The sequence below is a fragment of the Triticum aestivum genome, chromosome 7A (genome assembly GCF_018294505.1).
Source record: "Triticum aestivum cultivar Chinese Spring chromosome 7A, IWGSC CS RefSeq v2.1, whole genome shotgun sequence".
NCBI classification, from domain to species: Eukaryota; Viridiplantae; Streptophyta; class Magnoliopsida; order Poales; family Poaceae; genus Triticum; species Triticum aestivum.
Genome location: NC_057812.1, coordinates 5,643,554 through 5,654,887, shown reverse-complemented (window position 1 = coordinate 5,654,887; position 11,334 = coordinate 5,643,554). Strand labels below are relative to the sequence as shown.

General features: G+C 41.6%; 1 pseudogene; it reads left to right on the top strand.

Annotated features, from left to right (window-relative positions):
• Positions 1-279: 279 nt before the first annotated feature.
• On the top strand, positions 280-2,861 carry LOC123147330 (uncharacterized; annotated as a pseudogene).
• Positions 2,862-11,334: the final 8,473 nt, after the last annotated feature.

Genomic DNA, 11,334 nt, shown 5'->3' with positions numbered 1-11,334 from the left:
ATATCTTGTGATGTTGATAGCAGTAAGTGGGGCAAGCGAGACCAGATTTAATAGTAAATTACCTTCATGTTTAAGATGTTGGTAGCAAGCTAGGAAAATAACTGATAAGGGATGTGAACATCCTGTGCGACAAACATGCGACATAAATTGAAGTGTCCAGTCATATGATGAACTAAAGATTAGTGGCATGCTCATCTTCTTCCACTTCGTAGATTTATCCTTTTGAACGAAACGACTCATCTTGCATTATTGCTTCTTGTATCCCCTCTGTAGAAAAATATGGATGATGAGAAGGAAAAAAATTTAAGAAGGAAAACACAGATAAAGCTAAGCGCCATGTATGGAAATCTTCAGAGGACAAAATACTGCTCAATATATTCAAAGATCAAAGTCTACATGGAGGAAAAGAAGGAACGGGTTACACAAAGAAAGCATGGCGTGATATCTTAGAACTATTCAATGATTCAAGGATAGAAAAACTTGAATTAGAACAATTGAAAAATCGTCATAAGTACTACAGGAGTTGCTACACCACCATGGACAGACTTCTAAAACTCACAGGATTTGGTTGGGATGACGATGACAAAATGATAAAAGCTTCAGAAGATATTTGGGAAGAACTAATTAAGGTAAGTTTGTTCCAGTAGAATTCATATAAAGTTGCATAATCCTATTATTAACAAAAACATTAAACAACTTGCAGAAGGATAAGGCTATCCAAGAATATTGAGATAAGGTGTGGCCTAGTTGGATAGATCTTCAAGCCATATGTGCTAGTTCAACAGCATCTGGAGCTGGTGCTGTATCTAGCAAAGGAAAAGATGGTACATGTACAACCAAATCTTCACAAATTGATCTCAGTATGGAAGTTGAAGTACATGACATCGATTCTGATGAAATCAATGCTTCCCCTGGTGTATTCACCAAGAAGTCACCTACCATTGAGCCAGAAAAAAAGAAGTCCCCTGGAAGTGGATCCAAGGAAACTGCAAGAGGACAAAAACGGACAGCCGATGATGCCATAATAGCAATTGATCGCCTTGCAGATGCATCACTTAGCATTGCTAAAGCAAAGAAAACAGTAGCACAACAAAATGAAGCTTACTCGGTTAAATCTTGTATGGCAATATTAAATAGTATGAGTAATCTAGATCCCAAAGAGAAACTAAAAGCGGTAAAGGCATTTACAGATGGTGATAAACGGGCCATTTTCATTGAGATGGATGAAGAGACGCGGAAGCTCTGGATTCTTGATCCTTAGAATTTTTGTAATACACCTTCGAGCATAGTATTTTATTTCAGCCGTTGTCGCACTTTACAAGATTCGAAAGACAATTTCACTTATGTTTTTTTAGTTTGTGTGAAGTAATAAATTTTATTTTCAGTTCGGTATTGTTCATTGTCGGGTTCAGCACTGTTACATTATAAAACAATTATCCTGAGATGATATGGTCAACTGTGCAAATCATGCAGGGATCTATGAACATTTCGGATGTGCCAGATGATGAACTTTCTGATTCCGAGCAAGTGCTTATTAATAACATTTCTACAGTGTCCTTGTTTCGTGATGTGTTGTTCACAAGGTTATTCAAAACAGCCCGTAACACTTCTATATTAACTGGTGCTCAGAAAACAATAGAGTTTTTAGAGGGACATCCAGTTAGATTTTATGAACAATTTCGTCTTGAGAAGCACATATTCTACTTGCTACGGGATGCTTTGTGCGAGAGGAAGTTACTTAAGGACACAAATCGAATGACAGTGGACGAACAACTACTCATGTTTCTACATACAATTGGTCACAATGTTAGAAACCGTGTCATCCAAGATAGATATCAACATTCTGGCGAACCAATCAGCCGACACTTCAACAAAGTTTTAGACGCCATAAATGGTTTGCATGATGTTTGCATAACAGATCCAAACAATCAGGTCCCATCAAAAATATTGGGTGACGCAAGGTTCTACCCATATTCCAAGGTATGTTTGCTATTCGAAGCAGATACTCCTTTATATATGATTTTCATAAATATAATGTCCACACCATCTAAACTTTATTTTTTGACTAACAAAAAAATCCTAACAGAATTGCCTAGGAGCAATTGACGGGACACATATTGAAGCAAAAGTCAGGATTGATAAGCAAACTCCTTATAGAATCAGACATGGTTATCCGTCTCAAAATGTAATGGCAGTAGTGTCATTTGACATGACATTCTCTTATGTCGCTGCTGGATGGGCGGGTTCTGCATCTGATCAAGCTATTCTAAGATGGGCTGTTACTAGTGGGGGTTTAGTTGTTCCTGAATGTAAAGTACAATTATTTGTGTATCTACAATATATATAAAGATGCTGACTGTGATATGAAATTAATGTGCAGGTAAATTTTACCTTGTTGATTCTGGCTACGCAAATACTCCAAGATTTATTGCCCCGTATCGCGGAGATCGCTATCATATTGCTTCTTTTCGTGGAAGTAATCGGCGATATACTGGAGGACTTGTTCAACCATCTACATGCACAGTTGCGGAATGTTGTTGAACGAACTTTTGGTGTTCTAAAAGCTTGGTTTCCAATTCTAAGTAGGAAAGGAGGGATTCCTTATCCGTACAGAACTCAAGTGAAAATTGTTATGGCTTGTTGCATTATACACAACTTTATAAGGAAGGTTAATCATCCTGATGAGTTATTCGAGCTTTATGAGCATGGGGAAACAGAACAAAATACTGACCATGGTGATCAACAAGTTCATGGGCAAGCAAGAGAAGATGATAGAGTTGCTGGTGAGAGTTCGTGGTGCCATCGCCCGAGAGTTGTGGACTAAACATCAACAACGTAGTGCTCAACAACAAGATGATTAAATATTGCAATGTTTGTATTCCATCTTCAATTGCATATATATATATGCATAATAATTGTTGAAACTTTTAATCCTTTATACGGACATGAACTTCCCATTCTTTTATAGGCTTATGAGCTCTATCCCTCTCTCACCCTCTCCATCTCCCTCTCTCTATCTGCAGCTACACGATGAAATGTAATTGTCTACCATTCTTTTCAGCAAGTGAAGCAACCAATGAACTACTTCAAATTGGTGCATTTTTATGTGACATTCAAGTGTTTCCATCCTACCTACGTACCAGATTCTTCAATGGACCAAGTAGATATATTATGATGTACGGTAGTATACTCTCCACAAGTGCATGATGTAGACCATGAAAACATGCTAAGAAACCAAAAAAGGAGATAACTGTAGCTGCTCTTGTAAGTGCATGATGCAGACCATGTTAATTTACTAGTAAAAAACTTGAAAATAGTAATCAAACATACCTGCTCCTCTGAATCCCCATCCGCGAGCTTGTCATTCCCATCAGCTGTTACTGATGGTGATGTTGGTCAGGAGCTACAGCTTCCCCCGGTGCCGCTAATACTGTGGCAAAACGGGCTGATGTGGGTGTAGCCTGCACGGCCGGCGTTGAGGGGAGGCAGGCCTGTGCGTTGACCTGAAGCACGACTGCTCGCTGGGTAGAGCTTGTGTCGGGTCGACGGCCGACGAAACGCAGTACGCCCGGGGACCTAGCCGTCCAGGGGAGGGGAGGGGAGGCGAGCAGCAACCAACATCCAGGGAGGCGGAGGCGCCCAGTAGGAGGCGTCCGCGCGCGGCGGCATGTACCTGGCGATCTGGGAGTCCAGCAGCAACCGGCGTCCAGGGCGGCGGAGGCGCACAGTAGCCGGCGTCCGCGCGCGGATTCTTCCACGGGCGAGACAAGGGAGCAGCGGTGTCAGCGAGCGGAGGAGGAATCGGAGGGAAGCAGCAGCTCAACGAGCTTGGATGGATAACGCCATGGCGTCCGATTTAGGGAAAGTGAGAGTCGCTCACGGGAGGAGAATAGGAGTAGGAGTACTAGTGGTGGTGGGTATCCAAACAAGGAACTGGGCCGACCAGTTTTCCAAATTTCCTTACCAAACGTAGTTTTTTATAAACTGGTTATTCACAAAAATTGATGTAAAATGGGTTTTTCTAGAAATCGGCTAAAAACCCATTTTCTATAATCCTATTGCTAATCTCCGCTATCCAAACAACGCTTATATATAAAGAGATGAGATGTATCAATTTAATCAAGCAAGAATTAAGAAAGAAATCCCTTCCCTCCTGCCCGGCCGTGGGCAAAAAGGCCCCCGACCGGCCCTCTCGCGCTCTCCTTCTAGCAGCGCTGTAACAGTGGCCGCTTGGGCCCTCGAGGCAATTCATGCTAAGATCAAGGTGCACTAGACGATCCATGGAGAGTAAAGAATTACTTATCTGGCCAACCAAAGCTGTGTCGTCTTGGTAGTACCCATTGAGTGTGTACACATCCAGACGACGAAGATGAAGCCTAAGAACATGGCCAGTCCGGTTGCTGCACTTGACGCCGCTCCACTGACAGCAGTCTTCCTTGTGCCAAGAGTCAACGACACCCATGGGGTCGCTGTTGATGCCGCGCTTGAAGGACAGCAGGGCATCCTGCTCCCGCGGTATGCAGCTTGAACTGGCAGAACCATCGACTGACCATAGCAAATTGGCGGCAGCTAGGATGCATATGAGCAGGAGCTCGGCAGTGGTGATGGTATGCATGGCGAGGAAGACGATGGATCTGTCTGTCTTTGTGCGGCTGTGAATGGGCATTTGTAAGCAAATTTAGTCCATGTTTCTGACTGGGTCCATGTTCCCTTACTGGCCGGCAATCTGACGGAGCAAGCATGTACACAGGTTTTTGGCCAAGTTTACGTCAGGAATAAAGAATTTCCACACACTCCAAGGCCTGAATTTAATCCATGTGTGACGTCCCAGGCAAGTGAATATGACCCGACGTGCAGGTTAGGCAAGCGAACGGCACCACTTGGTTTAGTAGAGGTGCAGAATTTTCCTTCCATTTCCGTCCATTAAATGAAGATAACTTCAGGTGAGTTTTATGGTTTCTTTTAGTCTTTGTAGCTGCAGTTGTCCCTGAGAAGTAGGCTAAGGCGAGCACTGGCCAAGATTTGTAAAGGCTAGAATTGGCCAAGGAGAGAAGAAAGCTATATCCCTGAGTCCTGAGAAGAAGCTCTGACATGGTTTTCACCAAAATCGTCACATGCTATCAAGCTTCTGAATCCACGGCTGGCCTTGTCAAGAGCATGTAATGTGTAGCGGCAGCTTCAACCCCGCTCTCTTCTGTGAGTGACATGACATCATGGCACTGCCGGCTCTTCTTCTTCTGAATGAACCATTTCGATCACTTCAGGACCGCCGCTACTGCGCGGCGGTGCTCGCTGAACCGCTGGGCTGAGCTTGGTCGAAGCGACGGACGGTTACCATTCTCGGGATTTGCTGAAAAGATGTCGTGCCTTTTTGGAGTGGATTTGGTTGATCTCTCTCAAGCTTCACACCTGCAAATTAGTATAGTTCTGAACTTCTCTGTACTTCCATCGTCCCTAGCAAACAATGATGAGCAAACAGGCCAGCGCCGACAAACGACCTTCCATGGTGCCACCAGGACGTCGCCGTTAGCTGCTCAGAACTGCGGCGCAAAGTACAGGGATCAGGGAGTACAGCTGCAGGGCAGGGCTTCAGGGACTGATCACCCAGTTACTTCTTTACAACCTAAGACCCATACATAGTGATGAAAATGAAACACGCATGTTGCAGCCATTCTCGACAATGGAAAAATTGGTTGATAGAAGAAAATGGAGAGATTGAACCTAGCTAATAACACAGGTGACTGCTACTTGTTCTAACGTGCAAGCCGACACAAACCAAATGCATGTTATAGTGGCACTTGAAACGGCTTACAGAACAGGATAGCAGATACACTAAGCTTGCAAGGATTCAGTTACGGAGGAGACCACAAGATTTATAGTGACCACAAGAAGAATCTCTTACAGAACAGCTGACTGTCAAGCATGGATCCGTGCTGATTGCAGTTACGGAGGAGACCACAAGATTTATAGTGACTGAAATAGAACAGCTGGACAACGGACCCTAACTCGCTGACAGTACGACGTGTCAACTGTCAACGGGATAAACAATCAAAACATATTTCAAATGCAGAGAAAATCGAAATAGTATCAGGTTCAGGGTAAGTCCATAGAACATGTTAATCATAATGTGAGTATTGCAGCAACTAAATGTCACACACAGTAAAGACTAAATAGCAATCAGAAAGGATGACTAATTAATTAATTCTGGTTGACTAATTAATTACTTCACCCGACAATTCACTAAATTTTTGGGTGAACACAATGAAGAACATAAGCATCTACAAATGCAGTGTCCAGAGAGAAAAAGGTAAACCTTGCTGAATAAATCTTGTTGAGACAGAGCAAGGAACAGAGCTGCAGCTAGCCAAGCACACTCATCATGACCCGTGCCATGCCGTTATTAACAAATTTTCTTCATAAGTGGTCTTGAAAGAAGAATCTCTTCATGAATAGTGGTCTTGAAAAAGGAATCCTTACAATTACTAAGCTCCCTAGGAATAGAGGTCTCGAAGAGCTCCAAAGTTTTGTCCTCGGAAGTGGAACCCATCTTTAAGGGTCCATTTGGATCATGGGTCCCACATGAAATTATCAAACCGACATTCTACTAATATATTTTTCAAAAAAATACACTCATAAATATTTTTTTGTGAGATTCCAATTTTTTTCACATATTTTAAAAATATTCAAGAATTTAGACAATGTTCGTAAATTAAAACTTCTTCAAGAATATCAGAAAAATATTCATGGATTCTACAAAATACTAATGAGTTTTGTAGTTGTTCGTGATTGTTTTAGAAATGGTCACAAATTTTTAACAATGTTCGGAGAATAAAAAATGTCTTTAAATTTAAAACATGTTTGCGCATATGAAAAAATTATGATGGATTGTTAAAAACGGTTCACAATTTTGAAGAAAATATTTATATATTTGAAAAATGTCAATAATTTAAATTATTCTTCCTAAATTTCAAAAAAAACTTAATTTTGATAATATTTGCTAATTAGAAATAATAAAAATAAAATTGTACATGGAAAGGTAGAGAAAAAAGAAAAGAAAAAAAATTGAATGTAACCTTCCCAAAACCGGACTCGACTACATGGCCAACCCAATAGAATCCAAGGGGGTCTGCATTTGCTCGACCGCCTCTGCGATATGCATGAAATGTCAATTGCATAGTAACCCTTGTGAGAAAAAGAAAATTAATTCCAAAACCAAAGAAGGATGGAGCAAAACGCGTCTTACCCTCTAGTGAATAAAAAAACTGGCCACTCCTTTTTAGGTAAAAGGAAAAGCCAGCCCACTCATTTTTAGAAGAAAAAAAATAGCCACTCAGGATGGCTTCCTTGGGGCACCGCACGCAAAGAGGCACGACTTTGTCTCGCCGGCTGCGAGGCGTAGGAACCGCTCACCTCACGGGGAAAAAATGTTCATACATCTCAAAAAAAGAAAGATCGTGTAGTGTAAAAAAATGGTTTGTGCAAGTTAAAAAAAATGTTTGCATGATTCAAAAATACATTCATGGCATTTAAAAATGTTCACATGTTTTAAAAATTGTGTTAACGATATTTTGAATAAATTTTTCATCATCTGTTGAAAAATGTTCAACGTGTATTTGAAAAAGAAAATCAACATGCAGTATTTAAAGAAAAGTGGGTCATTTCTAAAAACTGTTCGACGTGTATCTGAATTTTTTTTCACATGTATTAAAAAAAGTACAATGTGTATTAAAACTGTTTCACGTGTTTTTATAAAAGGTTTAACATGTATTAAATGCTGTTCTTAAAAAGTGTTCATCATGCATTTGACAAAATTTCAATGCATATGAAAAAAAAATGCTCGGTGTGTATACGAAAAATGCACAACATGTATTAAAAGAGTTGACATGTATTTGAATAAAAATAAAAATAAAGAACAAACCAAAAATAAGAAAATAATAAGAAGGAAAATGTAAAATCCATAAAAAGTCGCGCAATTGAAAATACCAACAGGCCACCACGACCAATCCGTCGGCACATTCTCTTCTTTAAATCCTATAGCAATGTGTTGGCAAACTACAACGGCGTGCAATTGAAAATCAGTAAGGGATTCAAAGTTGATAATATTATGATTTTTTTTAGGGAGGGGGCAATAGCCCCCTCGGGAATTTGTATTATTTTTAGAAACATGCATTTTTTTCCTACATCACAGCATACCATTGTACCTTTGTATACTCGCCTCCTCCAACCTGAAGCTCTCACATCCTCCACCAACCGGATGCTCTTGCCTTCCCCACTGGCCATCGGACCGGTGGCCCTGGTTGATGCCACCATGCCGCCTTATGCAATTGTTGTGCCTTCTGACAAACGTGTTGAAGCTCACAATTGTCTGCTCCGAAGTGGACGAGTATCTGATCAATTTTTTACTCGAATCTCTAAACTACCTGTAAAAAATGGAGATTCAGATTGGTTGCAGATTGGTAGATATGAACACACTGAATAACCTGTCATGATAGCAACCAAAGTTGTTTTCGGCCTGTGATATGGAAATTGGCCAAAATGTTTTAGTACAATTCAGAGATTTCATCTCAAAAGTTTTCTGCCCAATATTGTTGCCCGATAGTTTTTCCGACATCTCTCGCCCTATTGTTTCCCGCCCAATTCTCATGTCATGTCTTTTCCGCCCGATTTCTCCCAGCCGTGTACTTCCCGCCCAATTTTCCTAGCCGTGTGTTTTCCGCTAGAAATTTCCCCACCAAAATTCTCATGTTGCATGATTCCCGTGCGGTACCTCATGTCCCAAAATTTCCCGCATAATTTCGTGTGCCATGCGTTTCCTGCCGATTTCTTTGGCCATTTTGTTTCCAGCCCGATTTCTTCGGCAAGTTTCCCACCTTAAGTTTTCCTGCCATATTTCTCCTGTCACATGTTTCCCGCCAAATTTCTAGCGCCACGTGTTCACCTCCTGATATCTCGTGTCTGAAAGTATCCCTCTCTATTTCCGACGAGAATTTACTCGAATGACATGAAGAATTTAGTTGTAAATGGAAAGGAAAGGTTGGATAAATTCACACAATTGGTTGGCATCAACAGTAGTCGAGTTGGCTAAATCTAGGATTTGGGATGAGATCGAATGAAACATGCATGGCATGGTCGAGTACCCTAGTTGCTATTAGTTTTCCTCGGTTCCTGTACAAGAGCCGTATCACGAAAAAAGATATCGATGGCAGGTGTGATGGAGAAGGAAGCATGAGAGTGGGAGCCCTAGACGTCCGGCAGCACGGTTTATGGATGGTATTGAATGTGCATTATAATATTCTACGTTTCTGTATAATTATGCATTTTTTTAGAGGAGTATAATTATGCAATTATTACTATAAGTTACCTTTTTTTACTATTTTCTAATAGATAATGCATATTATGTCTAATCATTGCTTGTTTGATAATCCATCTTTTTTTGTCAAATTGGGTCGTAGATCGCGAAAGATACATTGCCGTCTTCGACATCTTCTTCGGGCTCAAACCAACTTGCGGAGTAAACCAGAAAAACAAGAACCAAAGGGATTCCCATGCTAGTCAAAAAGTAGCAAAGGCCCCCAATAAATACCCACAGTAGTAGGCTTAAGCACACCACAGGTCAGCACGTCAACCAACGAAACAAATTGGCGAAAACTTTGTAAGATTTCAAGTGAACTCACGGTAAGTAGAACGTGAGGATGCCACAGAATGGAGAGCACCCATGGCGGAGTCGTTCCAGAACCTTCAGCGTTGAAGGCCTTTCCTGCGGATCTGTGACGGTGCAATCCATGCCCAGCCTGAACATGGTCGCCATCTCCTTCATGTATCGGGATGCCCTTGTCCACAGTAATATTGAGCATTTTTTAGATTGTTTGCCATCAGTTCATTGCACCTCTTCTGTGCCCAAGTTGCCAATAGACCATTCATTCCAGGTCCATTGCCCACCCGCCCCGTGACTGTACTCCGAAGTGTATATGTCTGCCTTCTCTTCACCTGGTTCGTCGCTCTCTCATAATCTGCAATTAATCAGTTATTAGTTAGTACCAGCTAAAAGAGCAAGGTAGTTAAGATATATTGTGTGCATCGATTTCCCAACGTACCCTGGAGCTGCATACCCAAAGTTTCCAGGAGACAGGTCCGTGACTGGCAACGGTGGGCTGAGCCCAGCCATGTTCATCTGCGCATCGCCAAAACTGGCTATCAAGGCCTTCAAATTTTGATCAAGCAAGATGTTTTCAGGGCTGATGTGTGGTGTACAATCGGCTTATTGCATCCATGGTTCATTACACTCTTCTCTTGAGCAGCCCACTACCGGACAAAGATCACCATCGTAGATCCTAAAAAAACCCGAAAAAGATCACCATCGTATGCGCGCAATGATCAGTTCCCCCGCGGCTACCAGCTATGAAACAAATCTCCGGCCTTTTTAAAATCGTCGACCATTCCCACGGTTCCTTGCATGCTTGCAACTAGCACACGTAATGGTACTCCTTCCTTCTTTTCGATCTCTACAGTAAAAGAGTCGCCACATAATGCAGCACACGAGCTAGCAATTCGCCTACACTTATCCTAGCAGATCGGTACCAGACCATATCCTTGGGCTTTTTTTTGTTAAAAAAGGTTAACTAGTTTCATTTTATTTATTTGTTTTGCAAAAATACGCAACGATTATGTATATCAGGTAGGACAATACAACAACAATTATACTTCTGTAAAGAATGTTGGAGTATCTGTCTTCTTGGGCGCCTTGCGGGCGGAGTGCCCACCCCTGTACGGGCGTCACTCCCAGCCCGAGGATCTATTGGAGTCGCCGCCTTCATCTCAGCCACTTCCCTTCACCATCATCACCAGTTCGCGGGAGCTCTGGGTTCCTTTTTCCCGCAAAACCGCCTCCTATGACTAGTGGTGGTGTCGCAGGCAGTAACCTAGTCAAGGAGTTACAGGTGCTATCTTAGAAGTGCCACGTAGGATAAACGATGAGGTGGAGGAGAGAGAACTCATAAGAAAAGGCTTGTCTTCTCTTATTTAAGAGAAGACAAGAGATGATCTTTCAGCATAATATGTCTCACCACATTTTTAGGAATAGCTAGTTATTGAAGATAAGACTAAAAGATGACTCATTGTAGATTTTTTTTTATCATCTCTAAATTAAATGCAAGATTTAAAATAAGACTATCTTATCATTCATTGTGCATGCCCTAACAAAATCAAGCAGTGAATAGTAAAATACAATGGTGAAAAAAGAACGAGCCAGCTAATTGGAAACCTGACGAGTGTGCGAACGAGAAGGCCTCTAGAACGGCTGGTAGCCTAGCTCCTTTTACAGGAGAAACCCCTTCG